The sequence below is a fragment of the Rattus rattus genome, chromosome 7 (assembly GCF_011064425.1).
Source record: "Rattus rattus isolate New Zealand chromosome 7, Rrattus_CSIRO_v1, whole genome shotgun sequence".
Taxonomy (NCBI): domain Eukaryota; kingdom Metazoa; phylum Chordata; class Mammalia; order Rodentia; family Muridae; genus Rattus; species Rattus rattus.
Window position 1 is genome coordinate 105626346 of NC_046160.1, and position 19246 is coordinate 105645591.

Sequence of the window (19246 nt, forward strand, 5' to 3'; positions counted from 1 at the left end):
ACCAACCTGCCCAATCCTATTTCCCACTCTTCTACAAGACTTCCTGAGCTCCACCTGATGTTTGACTATGGGTCTTTGTATCTGTTTCCATCCTCTGCTGGATGAAGTCTCTCAGGAGACAGTTATGCTAGGTTCTGGTCTGCAAGCATAGCAGAGTATCATGTATAGTGTCAGTGGTTGGCTCTTTCCCATGGGATGGGTCTCAGGTTGGGCCAGTCATTGGTTGCCCTTTCTATCAGTCTCTGCCCCAACTTTATCCCCATGCATCTTGTAGGTAGGACACATTTTGGGTAGAAGGTTTTGTGAGTTGGTTGATGTCCCCCTTCCTCCACTGTAAGTCCTACCTGGCTACTTCAGTTTCCATATCCCCAGGTGCTAGGAGTCTCAACTAGGATCACCCAGTAGAGTCTTGGGGGACTCACTGTTCTGAGGTCCACAGCTAGTCCCAGAGATGTCCTGCAATAATTTCCAGCCCCCACCCCCATTTTCATCAGATCATATAAACCTTTCACTGATTACTTCTCAGATTCTTGACTTAAGATCTGTTGTATTTAAGCTAATCATTAAACTCATCCTTTGTGCTAAGTTTGATTTTATTAGGATGTTTTTGTCTGGGACTTCTCCTTTCTGTTTTGTATGGTGTGGTCATTGATTAACTTCCTGGTTTAAGAAAATTTTGCCGGTGTCCCACAGATATCACCATTCTGGAAATAATGTATTGTGTTAGTTTCCTATCAAGCATTTACTTTTATTTTGAAAACTCTAAGGAAAACTGTTAAGCACTACTTAGTGTGGTGGCTCCAAGTGATAAGCATGCCCTTGCCTCACTCTGGTACACGACAGTGTTGGGACTGGAAGAACATGTGGCTTTTTGTGTGTATTTATGTGTACTGTCTTGCTCTGTGGCAAAACTGGGGATGTAGGTTGGGTTAACCTCATTTTATTCACCTGCCCTGCAGTTCCATTAGGTTGAAAAGAAAGGTCCCCATGGGTGACATGACAAAGAGAGCCCAGAGAATTATATTTCCCTTTTTTTCTGTCTTTGGTGAATTGACAGTTTTGATTTGGCACAACCATTATGTAGATGATGTTAATCCGAATATTATTAGTTCCTTTACAAGGGAAGATTCAATTCGAAGATACATAATGAACTGGGTGATGACGTCTTGCTTGGAAGGTAGCAAATGCAAACCCTGTGGTCCAAAGGCAGCAAGGAATTAATTTATAACTCTTCACTGCAACCAAAGAGCACCAAATCCCAAAGTAAAAAGGGAGTTTCTGTCCAGTGTGCTGAGTAGCTCACAGAACTGTGGGAGAGCTGAGTAATGCAGCCTAGAATGAGCACTCTGAAGGGGCTTCAGTGTGCCTCTGCACACACATCACTGTGGATTCCCATCTACTACAAAGCCTTCTGTCACAGGCAAAGAAAGGCCTTATCCCTTTTCTCTTCCTGTCATCAGCTACACACTCAGAGTTGTGCTTGTCTGAGGAGAATAATTTTGGTCAGTGTCTGATAATTAACTGAAATAGGTGCTGCAGAATAGCACGTTTGTTTTCTAAAAGTGGTGTTTGTTGTCCACTGAAGTCTGATAATGGTAGTTGATCAGCTTAAAAGGTGAATTACAACTATAAGAATCAAAATAAGTATTTTCCTCTTATATTTATGGATGTCTATGTACATGTGTTAGGTAAGATGGGGTTTAGATGCTTATATTTCTGGTATATTACCAATGAGACTGCTTATTTTTTTCTAGCTAATTACTTGTATTTTATTTTTCTACCTCATATCTTGATTTGAGAAGTTCTAATTATTTCATGTACAATTTTCTTTAGACAAAAATTACTGGACTAAAGTCTTTTTTCTGGAAAAAAAATAGTGAGCTTTTGAAAATTTCATATTTAGTACGAAACACATTCTAGCGATGACATAAAATATTCCCAAAGGCTCGTTATATTCTATTAAAAATGGCAGCTTAAAATATTTGAAAAATTTGGGTGATATTCCAAAGGAAGAATACTTAGAAAAAGTTATGAAGCACATCAGTATGAAGTAAGGCAACGAGGCACACAAAAAGTGAATCCAAATGTAAACAAAAATAAAACTTGTGGTGTGTTTCACAAATTTTATATAGTCTCTTTATTGAAAAGGTCCCAGAAATGAACCTATAGGACTGGGATGGAACCCTCACAGACATAATAAAAACACTTTTTGACCATAATAAGGTCAAGGAGTAATGAATCACACCACACCATAGTACTTTATACTATGCTCATAATGAGTTGCTACCTCATAAGTCCTAATGTAAAGGTACATTTTTGCCTACTTTTTTGCCAAATGCAAAAATAATTCTAGAAAGAGTATTTCCTTGGATCCTTTCAAAGCAATGTGCATGCTTCTGGTTTCAGTTCACCAGCAGCACCACCAATGTTAACCTTGGAATGAGTGTCAGTATAATGTTCTCCACCTTGTAAAGACGGATCTGCACATGGAAGGACATTAGGAACCAAATATGTCCACCTAAGGCATTGGTTGGCTATTTGACCCAATTTACATCCACATAGCTAGGACTTTATGATCTGAGGACCATTGAACTCTAAGACTTGTGGAATGTGGCCCAATTACCACAACATCTGTACAGAATTGGATGGCTTTGCTTCATGATTCCATTTTGCAGTGCTCAATCACCTTCCGTGGGGACATTCCCCACTGGTGGTTTGAGGATCCACTGGATGAACAGCCAGTAACTAAACATAGCCTTCGAGGTAGAGGGTGAAGCATAACAATGTCCTCAGTGCTTACAAATGTCTTCTGTACTGAGTCTTTTCATCACCTATGACTTGAAAGTCAATTCCTGACAAAGTGAGAGGCCCACTGGGACTTTTGTTTTTTCTTATATATACTTTTTTCTCCCTACCGTGTTTCTTTGGTTGGGGTCAAACTCATTCCAAGATCATTTATGACAGAAAAATAAAAGGTAAAAATCAATGATTTTTCTCATTGCTCTGTTACTCTACTGAGTTACTTCTGGTCATCTCCAGTGCAGCAAGACCCTCTAGGAGACAACTTGGCTTCTCCACCTTCTATTCCTGCTTCAGCTAGCTCAGCTCTACTTGTCTCTTAAGCATCAGGAATTAGGTTAATTTCACTTTGAAAAACGATTATAGTTTAATAAAGAACGGAGAAATGTGGGAAATCATGACTGTACAGAAGTTTCTCAAGAATCCCTTCTCTTGTGAATCTTATTCCCTTGAGGCAGGATCTCTCATTGTTTCTGCAGGATTTGGAGTTAGTCTGTGGCCAGCAAGCCTGTTGTTTCTTTTCTTATCCCCCTCTCCCAGTGCTGTTGTAACAGAGTGTCCATGATCATGTCCAGATCTTTAGATGTGTGCTGTGGTATGCATTTATGTCCTCATGCTTGCACAGCAAGCTTTATTACCCACCACATCAACTCCTCCTACTCCATCACCCTCTTTTTTCTTCTTATAAATTCTTTTTTATTAGATATTTTATTTATTTACTTTTAAAATATTATTCCCTTGTCTGGTTTCCCTTCCTGAAACTCTATTCCATCCCTCCCCTTCCCCTGGTTCTATGAGGGCGCTTGCTCTCCCACTCACCCACCCATTCCTGCCTCCCTGCTCTGGCATTCCCCTACAATGGGGCATCAAGCCTTCACAGGACCAATGTCCTCTCCTCCCATTGATGTCTGACAAGGCCATTCTCTGCTACATATGCAACTGGAGCCATGGGTCACTCCATGTAAATCTTTGGCTGCTAGTGTAGTCCCTGGTAGCTCTGGGGGGGGGTGGGTCTGGTTGGTTGATATTGTTGTTCATCTTATGGGGTTGTAAACCCTTTCAGCTCCTTCAGTCTTTCTTTAATTCCTCTACTTGGGACATCGTGCTCAGTCCAATGGTGGCTGCATGCATCCCCATATGTATTTGTCAGGCTCTAACAGAGCCTCTCAGGAGACAGCTCTATCGGACTCCTGTCAGCATGCACTTCTTGGCATCCCTAATAATGTCTGGATGGATTCCCCAGGTGGGGCCCTCTCTGGATGACCTATCCTTCAGTCTCTGCTCTAGACTTTGTCTCTGTATTTCCTCCTGTGAGTATTTTGTCCCCACTTCTAAGAAGCACTGAAGCATCCTAGTTTGGTCTTCCTTCTTCTTGAGCTGTGAATTAAAGCTTGGGTATTCTGAGCTTTTGGGCTAATATCCACTTATCAGCAATCCTTTTACCCTCTTTTAAGTAAGCCTGTTTTACTCCAAGTGTCCTCTGCTTCTATAACACCTTGCTCTTGAAGGTCACTACAAATTGGACCTTTGTCTTAAATGACCTGCATATGTCTAATTTACTTGATCCTTAAAACACCTTCAAACCTTCAGCATATTTTCATGTCTATTTTGAAGAAAGCAGATAAGGGAGTAGAGAGTTCGAAAGCAGAGATTTGAACTCTTGCAATCTATATCCAGAAACTGTCCTTTATTCCGTCTCATTGCATGTTCCTCTGCGATGTGACATGGTGTATCCAGCCCCCTGCTAGTGGTGTGCTTTTGAGCAATGTTAAGTCTTTGATTTAAAGGGAACTCTTAAGAGTCACAGACTAGTTATGGATTTTGGAATAAACTTGTATGATTGCTCAACTGATCACCTTGCACAAGCGTTGTTTTATCCTCAGATTCCAAGAAACATGTTGGGATGCATTTGTACTGGACTCAAAAATATGACATGGCTACTCTTGCAAATCATAAAAGTGGTGGTTGTATGCTCATTGTAAAGTTCTTAAAACCCTCGAAAGCTAACCTATATCACCTGCTGAAACTTACTAGTGGCTATCCCTTCTACGTCTACTGCTCTCTTCCTTCCAGGATGGAAAATTTCAGTTTTCCCTTCATCTGCATATCTGCTCAAATCAAGGCATAACTATGTGACCAAATCAGTAATCTGAACATAATCCTTTACCGTCTTTATATGCATTAATTTATTCAGACCTTTTTGTATCCACTTTCTGTCTTTCAGATTACTGCAATAAAGTATTTGGGCTGTAATGGAGTCTTTTCCACATTTCTATAGAAACCAGTGCTGAAACCAGGTAGGCCTATACATCTGGCTTACTCCTTGTCATTTACATTCTTCCTTCTTGTCAGGGCCTTCCTGGAGGACCAAACATTGGATTTATAATGTTTAAGACTAGCTCATTGCCATAGTGTCTGGGTAGTTTTGTTCTTAAATGACACAGCTACAGAATTATTAGTTATTTTCATGTGAAGGGAACAGTTGGTCTTTATTAAAAATTCTTGGGCATTTGAAAAAATGTTAAGCACATGCCACATTTAGTCTTCATGCCAGCACACCAGTGAGTTTGTGGATAACTATGAGTAATGATGCTATGAAGAAATGTTGTAGTTTCATATTTGGCATGGGGCAAAGGGGTTAAAAAATGTCTGCTCTAAATTTCGGGCAGCAAGAGGAGCGAAGAGTAATCTTAGCAATCTATGTAATCAGACTGCCACGATATCCCTCCTCCGTTTGAGCTTCACAAGAATGACATGCGAATGTAGATGAATTCAGACACTTTTCCAAGGAATGAAGGAGAAAAAAAAAAATCTTTCCTTGGGTTGCACAAGAGGGTCGCTATTAAACATTCTCTAGCACAAAGTTCTTATGGCTCTGTGATTCGGCGTAGAAATTCATCTCCTCGGGAACTGGATTTTCTTACAGAATAAGCCCCCCTCCCCCATTTTTTCAAGTCTCTCCTTTTCAGAAGCGTGAGCTTGTCTTGCAACACCTACCAGTAGATGGCAGCAAAAGCCCGCCCTAGACCGCAGAAGGCGCAACTGAGACGGAAGGAGAAGCACAAGGCCCCTTTTAAAGTATCATCAGCCACCACCTTACCTGACAGGTGGGAGGAGCTGATTTTTCAGGTCACACATGTCTTATTACTTTAGAAAATAATCATGTAGAAAAGCTTTCCGTTGTGTTTGTTGGTACATTTGTGCAGGATGGAGATTGTCAAGCCCAAATCGAACTAATAGCAGAAAAAAAATAAATGGCGACCCAGGAGAAGTGAAGATAATTTCCATTAAGAATGTTACTCATGGGTTTGCAAAGAAATTCTTTCATCACCAAATCTGATCAGTGAAGCATTTTTCTTCATAAATTATTTATCAGACTCTCTTCTCTCTCTCTTATCCTCCACTATCGAAACAAGCAAAATCCAACTTTGGGTGAATTTTCCTTTAAAGAAGCTGGGTATAAACATTTCTTTCCACCCTCGTGTGTCAGCAACGAAACACAATTGTGTCAAAAACCAAATACAGCAAGAGATGTTTTTACTTTACATTAGAGTCTTCTTTACAAAGAATATTGCCCTTGACATCTAACATTTTTTGTTAGTGTTTATTCGATCTTGACATACTGCTGACTCATTTATCTGAGACACTGTGTTTTGTAATTCAACTGAATTGGTTCTGAAAATCTGATTGTGAGGCTTCTCAGTTTGTGTTCCATGCTGAGAAGCAAAGCACATCATCTCAAAGTGTTTGTTTCAGGGTGTCTAAAATAGGGATGAAAAGGACTTTACAGGACTGTTGTGAGAGTTACATACAAGAGATGATACAGCCAGTGAAAATGTCAGCTTGGTCCGGAATAAAGGTTCACTGTGGCTTTTGACCACACGTGAAACCACAATGACTAAGATTCCTTCTAGTTTTCTGGGTCTGAGAGTCTATTCATAAGTCCCTCCTTACTCACCCACAGAGTGACAGACATCCATCTTGGAAAGGGAGAAAGTTGAAAGATACTGAGAAGATAATGATCTAGGGGAGGAGAGATTGTATTTCTTTTATGACTATTAAGTACCGTTCCACCATTCATCTCTGTCAAGAGTTCATTATGCATCCATGAGACAAAAAGAAGAAAAATGATATTGTTAGAGAGGAGAAAAAAAAAATCAAAACAGAGTTTCTGAAAGGATGTCATCACCATTATCTATGCTTGATCTAAAGAAGATTAGCCAAGATTGATCAGGAGCCTGGTGGCATAGGTCCGCAATCACAGCACGCAAGAGGCCAAGGCAGGAAGAGGTAAGGTTTAAAGCCAGAACGGATTACACAGTGAGCTGAAGGGTGGTCTGCGTAAATTCATGAGACCCTGCTTCAAAATAAAATATAAAAAGTATTAGGGTTAGATCTCAATAGTGAAGTGCTTGCCTATCATGTGTGAAACCCATGTTTAGTCCTCAATTTTACTCTTAAAAAAAAACCTCTTAAAACGAAATTATCCAGGATTTGAAAACAGAATTGATGATCAAGTTCTTTGAGAGCTAATTCCATTCTGTACTGAGTCTTTTTATGCATTTTTAAATTTTGTCATTCCTTTGAAATGAAATCCTATGTTAGATAAGAATACTTCTTCACAACGACAGCCTGGCAACCCATAGTAAGTGCTTTGGCGGTGTTCTGAGCGTCTGAGGCTGTGTTTGTGAGCACAGTATGTCATGAACATTGCTGTACTGCATGGTTATAACATACAGGAGCCAGAGTCCTCAAGCCCATTTTGAGATGACAAAATGGAGACCCTTTGCTAAGGGCCAGCTAACTCGGCAGGTGAGGATCAGATGTTGGAATTCTGCGAGTCCTTCACCACTCTTGCTTCTCTGCTCCTATAGCTTCTAAAAACAAGCAAACATACAACTTTGAGGGTAAATGGCTAATGTGCAGTCTCCCTTGCCACCTTCAGTCTGCAACTGGCAGTGCTCTAGTCAAGGGTCTTTGTGGTCTCTCTGGTTTAAAGAAAGTTGGAGTTTAATGACAACCAACCAGAGCTTCCAGGGACTAAGCCACTACCCAAAGACTATACATGGGCTGACCCTGGGCTCCAACCTCATAGGTAGCAATGAATATTCTAGTAAGAGCCCCAGTGGAAGGGAAGCCCTTGGTCCTGCCAAGACTGAACCCCCAGTGAACGTGATTTTTGGGAGGAGGGCAGTAATGGGGGGAGGATGGGGAGGGGAACACAAATATAGAAGGGGAGGGGGAGGAGTTAGGGGGATGTTGGCCCAGAAACCGGGAAAGGGAATAACAATTGAAATGTAAATAAGAAATACCCAAGTTAATAAAGATGGAGGGAAAAAAAAAAGAAAGTTGGAGTTCACCTTTTTTGACCCACCAATGAATATTTGTAGGGAACACAGTACATGGTATCTTGCAGAAGAGAAGACAGAATGCTTTTGTAAAACAAAGACCCCGAAGGCAAGAAAGGCTGTCATCATTTGATGCATGTAGGAAATCTGCAGAAAATTGCCTAGGATCTGAAGACAAAGGGTGAGGAAGCCAACTTTGAGCTAGATGTTATTTGGTATCTAGCCAGCCATAAAAGACAGCCACCTACAAGAGTCTCTTCATTGTAAAATGGAAATGGAAATGGTGAGAGAACAACATATATGTATGTGAGGGTACATATATACATACACACAGTTTAGCTTTAGATGAGACAATTACCAGGAATAGTGTAAAACCCTATTATTAGCAACCACAGTTATTACCATGTAGTCCCTGCTCCTGTGTCTGCAAGAAATCTGCAGTTTTTGCCAAAGGTTGAAGGCCATGTTGGTATTGGATATTCAACTTAATCTATATTAATATGAGCAACAACAAAATTTCCAAAATTCAGCCAAAGTGGCTAAAAATATCCTCCCGTGGAAAGCAGAATACTTCTTTTACCTTTATCTTGGCCTTAAGCTTGAAGTACATTCATGGGACATATATACTGCAAGAGACTATCTTTTAGTTATCAGTTATGAATTGCTAGTTATGAATTGCATTTCCTGTCTGGGAAGATGGTCTTAATAATGAAAATAAAACAAAAAATGGCAGGGCTATGACTGGTTTTCTGAAAATTAATGCCCTGTTTAAATAAAAAAAAAACAAAACAGATACAATTCACACTAATAAAATTTGATATTTTCAGTTGCACCACGGAAACATTTGATTCTATATTGCCTTATCTGAAAAATGCAGGATCTGCAATGGTTCTAGCTATTAGATTTTTTTTTACATGATTTATCATGTGACAGATTGTGTGGCAAGCATAGTGCACCTCTTTGCACATTCGACTGACAGCTAACTTGCAAAGCATGCGTTGTTTCTGTTTTGGGAAGGTTGAGTGGCGCTCAGTATGGAGTAACTGAGTCAAGATACTGTGGCTGACACATGACTCGAATTCTAGTTGTCTGACTCTAATGCCTGGGTTTACACTTGCACGAATCTAATATTACTATAAAGAATTCTTCTATCTTGAGACAACATTTCAAGTGCTCCATTCTGTAGTAGGTAGAAGTGTTTTGACATATGCCTTCAGCTTGAGGGGGAACAAGGACAACTTAAGGAAAATAGTCACATATAAACTTAGGCGTCACTACTGGAGGCATAGAAACACAATGTTCTAGTTTTCTATAGCTCAATTCCATTTTGTTCTCAAGTTCCCCCAAGCTACCCAGAGCAAACAATGTATTTTATGGTGTTCTGGTATACTCAGTCCTACCTACTTCAATTTGCAGTCAAATCTAAGCAGCAATACTTTAACAGCTACGTTCTGTTGAGGGCCAACTAAAGTTTGCTGATACATCACTTTTATCCAACATTTTTCCTCCTCTTTGTACCATTGCTTCTTTGGGGAACTATAAGTGTTACACACAGAGGGGAGAATCATCTCTGGCCAGTGTGGTAAGTTCCTGGTCCTTGTTGGTCTCTGTTGGTAAAGAGACTACTTTTCCTTGATTTAGATCACGATCTTCTATCTGCTGTGGATAAACGAGCTCCACGAACCGATTCTTCTTAATTTTTTCTTGCTCATTATGTAAGGGTTAATTGTCAACCTGACAGAAGCTAGACCTACCTAGGGGATGGGATTGTTGCTCTGAGTATTGGGGATGATCTTATTGCACTAACTTATGGGAGGAGATCCATCTTAACTGTGTGCTAAACCAGGGCAGGGGATACTGAATTGCCGAAAATGGAGAAACAGAGCTGGGTACCAGCATGCATGCATCTCTCTCTGTTGTTCTGTGTGAACAGCTGTGCGAAGCTCCTGTCACGTTGACCTCCCCAGCATGAAACTTTGATGGGTAGAATAAATTCTCCTTCAGGCTCCTTCTCCCTCCCTTAAGTTGCTTTGTCGGAGAATTTTATTAAAGCAATAGGAGTGTTAACTAAGATATCACTGTTCATGGAATCCATTGTTTTCTTTACCTCTCATTGGGTTGTATTGGAACTACTGGAGTTGCTGCATTTGAGCTGACCAGTGAAGAAATGCAGAATCTCTCAGTCTCTGTCTTTGCCTTAGCATCCCATAACTTCCTCAGTTCCTTCAGGATTGCCTTGGGTTAATACTCTTCCCAAATTTCCACCAAAAGTCAAGGGGATCAGAGTTAGTGAAGTACAGAAATAGCATTTAACCCTTGATTCATTCCTTTTAAATATCCCTGTGCTCTGGGGTACGTGTCTTAGATGTCTACTTCTTATTCTGCAGATATTCTAGGTCAATTTCTGGGTTCTTTACTTTTATTAGGTAAAAATAATCCAGTGTTCTGAGTTTCAGGAAACTCCCTTCTGTTTTATGAAGACCTGCTTTCAGGAGTATTGTTTAATTATGGGTCTATGGAAATGTACTTTGATGAAACAAAAGACTTAGGGTAATAGTTCCCTTCTTCCTGGCATGCTTATCCAGCTCTGGAAGCAATTACAAATGCAAATTACAAATTTGTTGCATGGTAGCAATCCTTGGGACAATTGGTAACAATTAAGAGTTCCAGGAATGACAGAGAACTCTAGTTCTATTGAGGCTTTTGTTAGCCTGCTGCAATTTAAAGTTTTCCCTGGAAAGTGAATACTAAGCCTATGTTACTAATTCTTATTTACCCTCGCATGTAAGTGTATTCATATGCTGTTAATGACAACATAAACATTTAAAGAGTATTCTACTCCATGTTGATTTCAGGTTGGCATAGTTAATACATGAGTGTGTTTTTCTGAGTCTACAAGCTGAATGCTAACCTCACTGGTAACCTTGAGATCCTGCTATTCTTATTCCTTTGTCACCTTGGGTTTCTAGGCACCTACTAGTAATAGGTGATCACTGAACATATTTCTGTTGGGCGAAAAGTTGACTAGCATCAGTTAGTGCTACATCAGTTACAAAAGCAAGATGGAAGAGACCTGGTACAATATTGTCTCCTGAGTTTCCTAGGGAAATAAAAAGGAAATGTCTGTTTTTCTCTGAGCTTCCCAGAGGACCAGGAGAATGAATGGAAATGTCACTCTTTGGGATAGAAACTGGGAGTTTGGGGCAACATCTAGAAAGCCCAACTTGAGATCCATATCACGGACAGGCACCAAACTCTGACTCTATTACTGATGCTAGGTTGTGCTTGCAGATAGGAGCCTAGCATGGCTGTCTTCTTAGAGGCTCTGCCAGCAGCTGACTGAGACAGATGCAGATCCTTAGCCAAGCATTGGACAGAGGCCAGGAACCCTATGGAAGAGTTAGGGGAAGGAATAAAGGAACTGAAGGGGATGGCAACCCCATAGGAAGCCCCACAGTATCAATTAACCTGGACCCATGGGAGCTCCCAGAGACTAAGCCAACAACCAAAGAGCATAAACTGGCTGGTCCCAGGCCCCCAGCACACACATAGCAGAGGACTGGCCTCAGTTGGAGAGAATGTGCCTAATCCTGTAGAGACTTGATGCCCCAGAAAGGACGGTGCCGAGTGGCAGGCAAAGGGGACGGAGGAGGGAGAACTATGGGAGTACTGGGAGGATGGATCAAAAATTAAAGCATATAATGATCAAAAAAATTAACTTTTAAGAAAAATAAAAGAAATGGTTATTTGCCTCAAGTAGAGGAGGAGCCAATAGACCAAAGAAAGACTCTGTCAAGTTCAGCTTGACAAATGCATGCATTTATTCAGATTATGCACAGGAGCACGGTGACTTAGAGCGGCTGAGCCACCACATGTCTCAGTCATTAGTGTAGCTCTTCTGTCCTTTATAGAGTTGTACTAGAGAGAGACGTGGGAGATCTTGGGAGACTCTCACTTCTAAGGGGAGTATTGTCACCTCTGTTCCCACTCTACTAAAGACTTAGGTATCTGTCATATACCTCTGTTTATTTTGTCATAATCATCTCTGGACCAAAATGGTCTTGCCTCTGCTTCAAAATGGTCATGGTTATGTCAAGCTTTAGAGCAAACAACTGTAATGGAAATCTATTTTTAAAACCATTATCTTTCCTGCAACACTCAAGTAAATTTTCCTTTAAAGAGTCAAGGTTGTCTTCCCAAAGAGAACAAAATGTTATTCCCTCTATTCTTAACTTGGTTTGAATATAGATACCCCACTTCCATGCTGGGCATAACACAGACCTTGGTTTACAGACCCAGGCCTGCCTATGGGGTATCAGCTAAGAATTATGTTTGCATTTATATAGCTGAACTAAAACAAAACAAAAGAATAGTAATGTAGCAAAGGTCAACCTTGCCTAATAGCTGAAGCAATTTCCTCCCCTTTGTGTAACAGTTGCCATCCTTGTAGTAAACAACAGAAAGGCCAATGGACTTCAACTACACTGAGTGGAGAAGACTTAGTTCTGTTTGGAGTGGGACTCTGAAGTTGGAATTCTGACAGCTGAAGTTTATAAAAAAAAAAAAAAAAAAAAAAAAAAACCAAACAAACAAAAAAACCACTGTGTGTGAAAATTGTGTCTATTTTTGACTTAAAACAGCAGGAGAACTTTACTCAATATTCATGTCTGATGCTGCAGAATTCAAAGCACCTTGGCTGCTTCTTACAATGGACCGATTATTTTTTGAGGCTTACAGTGAATTTCGTATTATTCAGATACAGCCGGAAAGGATAAATTGTTCATTTTTTTGTCGTTTATTTTGCATTGTTGGCTTCCTAAACCAAGGCTAGTGACTCTTGGATTTATAAGGTGGACGAAACATTTTCAACACTTCAGGGAAGGAAAGAAACTCTCCCAAGAGTGGGATAACTGAAATATAGTAATGTTCCTTTCCTTCTCTATGGCTTTAGACATAGAGAATTTGGACAATTTGTTCAGAAAAATCGAGATCAGCCATCATAAATATGTGATTTTTTTTTTTTTGGTAGGATTGTAGCCCAAGCTGCCCACTAAATCCTCTTGGGTCATTGATAATAATTAAGAGGCTGTATTTGTGGCTTCCTAGAGGGACCCAAATCAAGACTGTATTATGATTAAGCGTCTGCTTGTGATATGTACCAGCGAGCAAGATTTGTTTGAGTTGGCAGATTTTAGTGCTTGCGTGAAATATTTTTTTTTATTTTTCCGCCTCTAATTATGTTATGATTAAGTTACATCCACTGGAGTGTAATTATCTATTGCATAATACTTTTTATACGTGGGTCCCTGGAAATTTGTCACTTCAATAGTGCTGAGTGAGGGCTTGCTGTGCCTTCTTAATAATAAAACTTTCTCTGACATCATTAGGTTTATCTTCGTTTCCCCAGGAGCCCCTTAACAATCATTTTCAAAAGAATAAAATCCAGGCCTGAGCTGTTTATCTTGTAGATTGGGCTTTTCATCTGGCCCTTATGAATTCTGGGACAATCATGATCATACTGGGTCCTAAGTGAAGGAGGACCACTCAGGTACAAGAGTGAAACATTTCACCAAGAGATGGTGGTGAGAATTTATTTTCATTTCATGTCGCCTAGCTTTGAGTTTCTTCAGAGTCACAAATACACACACACACACACACACACACACACACACACACGCACGCACGCACACACACACACACACACACACACACACTAATTGAAATTTCCCTTTTTATTTTGCAACTTTTATTCTTTGAGAATTTCTTTTTTAAACATAGATTTTTGTTCTCATATAATATATCTTGATTATGGTTTTCCTCCCTCTACTCCTTCTAGTTCCTCTCTATGTCCCATTCCACCTGGAACCACTTCCTGTATGTCTATTATTAGATAACAAAGAGACTTGTATGGGATAATAATAAAATAGCATAAAATAAAATAGCACTCATATTTTATTTCCTTCTATATTTCAGGTAGCTTTATAGTTTTTTTCCTCAGAGACTGAGGGGTAGTGTTTCTATGAGTAGGGTGGGTGCTATATTCTCAAAACCAACCCAATATTGAATCCTCCCTTACCTTTTTCCCACACTACATCCTAAATTCCATGATGGCAAAGGCTTTTCTGTCATTTCATCCTTAAGACTCCAGATGTCTGGTTCTGGAATGCTGAATAATGGCAGATGTCTCTGCTCTTTGGTGTCTTCCAAATATCTCTTCACTTCCCCTGAGTTTGTTTGATATTTCTGGAAATTAAGTAGTTAAGTTAGATCACTTGTAATTAATCTATGATCACTTTCAAATTTACCTTCCATGTTGTACCAAGGCATTGCCTCAAAAAGTCTTCTTCTGAGTGGCCTTTCCTTGCTTATGGTGTTTAAAGCCTGCGCAGAGTGGGTTGCCCTGGTACACGCAGAGGAATGGCAGCTGCAATAGAGCAGCCTCAGCAATGGTGAGGAGATGCCTGGAACAGTTCCAGAGAATGACGAGTGGCAGAAATGGCAAGGAGCTAAGGATAGGGAACCACTGAAGGGCTGTTAAAGTCTAAAGGAGAGAGCCAAGATTGTTGATGATGGACAGCTGTGATGAACCAAATACGAGAGACTGTGAGCCTTACGTCTGAAAGGGCCAATGATTCCAACAGTCAAAGCCTAAGTGCTGACTGGTGTTCACTGCTAGTGTCCCTGGCTACTGCTTAGGTCTAAGGATTCCATTAACTCCGGAGCGGCAGGCAACTGCCTACAGTTTCTAACCAGGGTACTGAGAACTTTAAGTCTCTAGATTATAGAGCTTAAAGCTTTACGTTTTCAGGAGTTGGAACTTTAAGCTTCTGCTCTCTCGGCCTAGTCCATAAACCTGTGGCCTTCAGGGACTTGGGACTTCCAACACTTGACAAGGAACTCCTTACCTACTCAGGATTTCTACCATTTAGAACCTAAAGCCCTCGGGTAGTTCACTGCTGACAGAAAATGGCATACTTTCGGCAGCTGTGCAGGGATGGGATGGAAGGGCTTTTTGGGGAGAAACCACAACAGGGATGGCAGGGATGACAGGGATGGGAAGGTCAGTGGAGCACGAGGGAGGCCCTGAGCACGGTTGGAGATGAACGCCAACGTTGGATAAGCACCCTGTAAAGATGAAATCATGTACGGTCGAAATGTAAGTAAGAGTGGTCTTTGGGATGAAGAATACAAGTTCAAAGATTAATCCTAGGTCTTAGCCAGTCTTAACATCCACAAAGTCAGGATTAGCTTCAAGCCTAAATGCAGTCTATGCACACGGTATCCTCCTAGAATGATCAAGAAACAAAACATGAAAGCATTCTACAGCATTTAATCTAGAATGGATTCAGATTTTTTTTTCATTAAAGCAATGATACTTCATAAAGCCTTCTTTTCCCCTTGGTCTCAGCTTCCCATGATGCCTGGCTTCATTAACACACACAGGAAACAGAATTCTGTGATGTGTTCATGGAATTAGAGCCTCTGAGCTGAAACCAATTGTTTTGATTACAACAACAGCAGCAGCAGCAGCAGCAGCAGCAGCAACAACAACAACAACAACAACAACACACCCCACAATGTAACACTGTATGAGAAGATTAATGTTTCCATGCTGGTAAACTTAGAAAAGAAGAAAACAAAGAGAAAAAATAAATATAAAAAGATAACACAGTGCTTTGTGTCACATTTTGTTGATAAGGAGCCAGAGGACTTAGGTTAAGGAAGGACCAGAGACTCTTGAGCAAAACCTCACTATAGCTTGTCTATGCAATTGTCTGTCTCTGTTTCTATCTCTGCTTTTGTCTTCGTATCTCTGTCTCTGTCTCTCTGTGCTCTCACGCAAGTCACTTGTTCTAGTGAAGTCCCAGTTTCTTCAGTTTTTAAAAAGATTTAAACTTTAATCATGAATGTATGTATCTCTGTGTTAGCATGTGGTATGTTCATGTGTGTGAGATGCTTGCCAAATCAGAAAAGGATGTTGGATTTCCTTGGGTTGGAGTTAAAGGTGCTTGTGAGCTTCCTTATAGTGGATATTAGGGACAGACCCTGGGTCCTCTGCGAGAAGAACATGAGCTCTTAACTGCTGAGTCACCTACCCATTCTATTTCAATTTTTTAAATGGAGTGGATATATTTATTGAGAGCAGATACCAGGGAATTCTGAGCAGAGACAGTTACAGCTCAGAGACAGAAAATAACTAAATTGTTATTTTATTCTTTCTGCTTTATTCTAATCACAAGAAGAGTCAAAATAAGCCAAACATTTCTTTTCAGACCTGGAAAGCACTGAATCAGACTTAGGTCTACTTCTGAGTGACACTTTGGGGCATTTTTCAGTTTGAGAAATTCGATGTAGGCAGTTGTGATTTAAATAGATTGCAAGTGATAGTTTCCTGCTCAAAGACTGTATTCCCCAGATTCACTTGCAGACTAGGGAAGGAATTTCTCCCTTTATAAGGGAATCACATCCCATCTTTCTCTCTAGGCATTTTACTATCCACACATGTGAGTGTCAAAGATGCCCCCTCACAGTGAATAAACATGGTCCCTCCCAAGGTCAAGGTCAGAACAAGCCTCTCTTTCTTTTTACTTTCATCTTTCTACAGCTGCCTTTTATCAATCTCACAAATGAGGCCTTTCCTTCTGTGAAGTTCTGTGCCTTTATATGTGTCAGGTCTTGATGAATTCATGATTATTTTATCTATATAAGCACAGAGACCATGATTTATCTCCCAGCAATATGTTGATGCCTATCCCTAAAGGAAGATAGCTATTACATAGAAATTACTTTATGTAGAGTCTGTTTTCACAGGCTAAAATGTGTTTAAATTGATCAAAACATTCCTACTTCTATGTAAAGGAAACAAAGTCGTCATTAGAGTGAGGCAGATGGCTAGTTAGCTCCACCTCTCAGGTTCTTATGTGTAGTTCCAGGAGGCAGCAACAACTGAGCCATTTGGTAACTTATTAGAAGCCCAGAATCGCAGTCCCTAACCTGGACTTGCGCAGTCAGTGTTACCTGAGTCCTATTTGAGTCTGTGCACATGAAAATGTCAGAAGACAGATTTGAGACGAGTGGGCAACAAGGAGGTTGTTAGAAAACTATTTTATCTAATCTGAGGGTAAACATACAGTCACTGGAAGTAACCCTGATGACTGATCTGGGTAAAACCTTAACTAGAGTTTTATCGAGTCACATGCATAACCTTGTTTCATCAGAAAGCAAGAGTTTTCCTTTAACGTCAGAACGGATCCAATGATACCATTCAGTGTTATCAGTGGCCCTTCATGCTCTCAAATTGTTTAGCCAAATTTCTGCTTGCTGAGATCAGCATAGATTTAAGAAACACCTATCCTGGAAAAATAATACTCCAAGTTCATCATTATGCGAACACAAAACCCCAAGTCAACCTTCCTATCCACTTGTTTAAAAATAAAGATTATGATAATTTTCCGGTGTTATGCATGCAGATTGTGTGTGTGCATGTGTGCGTGCGATGCCTGCATGTGTACATGCATGTGTGTGTGTGTGTGTGTGTGTGAGAGAGAGAGAGAGAGAGAGAGAGAGAGAGAGAGAGAGAGAGGCCTATATGTGTATGGATGGGAAAAGTTGTAGGTGAACACTGGTTGTACGCAGTACTTTGGTCTGCATTTGGGGTCACAGTACAGTGGACACAGCAATGATTGTCTGGAATGAGTATCTCATTTTCAATTATTAGAGCTTGAAATGGAATAGGCGATTTTTGTACTATAAAAGTGGATGCTTCACCACAGAAGGTAAAAATGAGGCAGCTGGAAAGCAGTGCTGCTGCTCATTGTGGCTGTGGTCTGCTGTGTGGCCCTGGGAGATTAAATGTCCTTCCACTGAATCACTTGGTTGCTTCTTTCTTAGAGAAAAATGTCCAGCAGATCTCTAAAGAATTCTTATAAGTCTTGCCCTTAACTTAGACAGGAGCAGACCACAGACCACACAGTGCTGAAAAAAAATTTTAATGGCAAAAAGAATGGGAAATCTTTTGAAGTCACAAAGGCAATATTTAAATTGGACTATAGGACCCGATAGACCTCAGAATGCAGCTTTAACAGCTGAGTATGTCTTAACTGACACCGTGCACACTGGGGTCCTACAAATGTTGTTTATACTGTCTTCAGAGATTCTGGAAAGCCATTGTCAAAAGGGCTTTTTCAAGACTCAGGAAAAGGAAAGCATTCGAAGTTCGAGAACGAACTAACTGCATGCATTTCCATGCCCTGAAGAGATCCTACATTGGAGAAGAAATGAGAAAGGAAGAATAATTTAGAACAATCAGCTAATCAGATTCATGTGGTCATGGGTTTGACTATAGTTCCACATTAAATTTCATAAAAGATGCTGGAGAATGTAGTGAGTCTGTTTATTTGACAGATTAGTGTGTTAAATCCCAGTGAGAGTGAATAACATCACATTCACAGATTTGATAGCAAATTTGAGACTAGAACTGGGGATTCTGGAACTACAGAGCAGCCAGATTTCAAAGCATGAGAAAATGTAAGGAAAATGTTAAAAGTGTTCCTCTACAAGATTATAGGGAAGGTTAAGATGTCAAGGTTAAATAGATTCCCAAATTACAAATTTCTTGGCCCATCTCTCCATATTATAAGTATCTCATCTGCTTGGCAATGGACATGAGGACTTGATGGTTTTAAGCTATTCCAAGATGGAAGATGTTTGTAGAAACGGCTTTGATAACACAGGAGTATCAGCCAGCAGCCATTTTGGTGAGAGGTTGAAATGTTGGAGACTTTTCCACATCTAGACTGTTTTCATTTGTTCAACCAACCTCTGTATTTCCTGTTTTTGTTTTTGAAACAAGGTCTTGCTCACCACCGACCTCTAACTTGCAATGCAGTCCAGGTGGATTCTGACCTTGCAGTCATCTTGCCTCAGCCTCCCGAGTGCTGGGATAGCAGGCATATGCTGTAACTAGAGCAAGTCTGTGTCTGTGAGCTCATTAACATCTACCTTTGGACAATTTAAAATTCCAAAAAGGCAACAGGCAAACATCAATTTATCTATTTCATGTATTTTTGAAACCTGTGTCAGGCACTGGGCTTGTCATA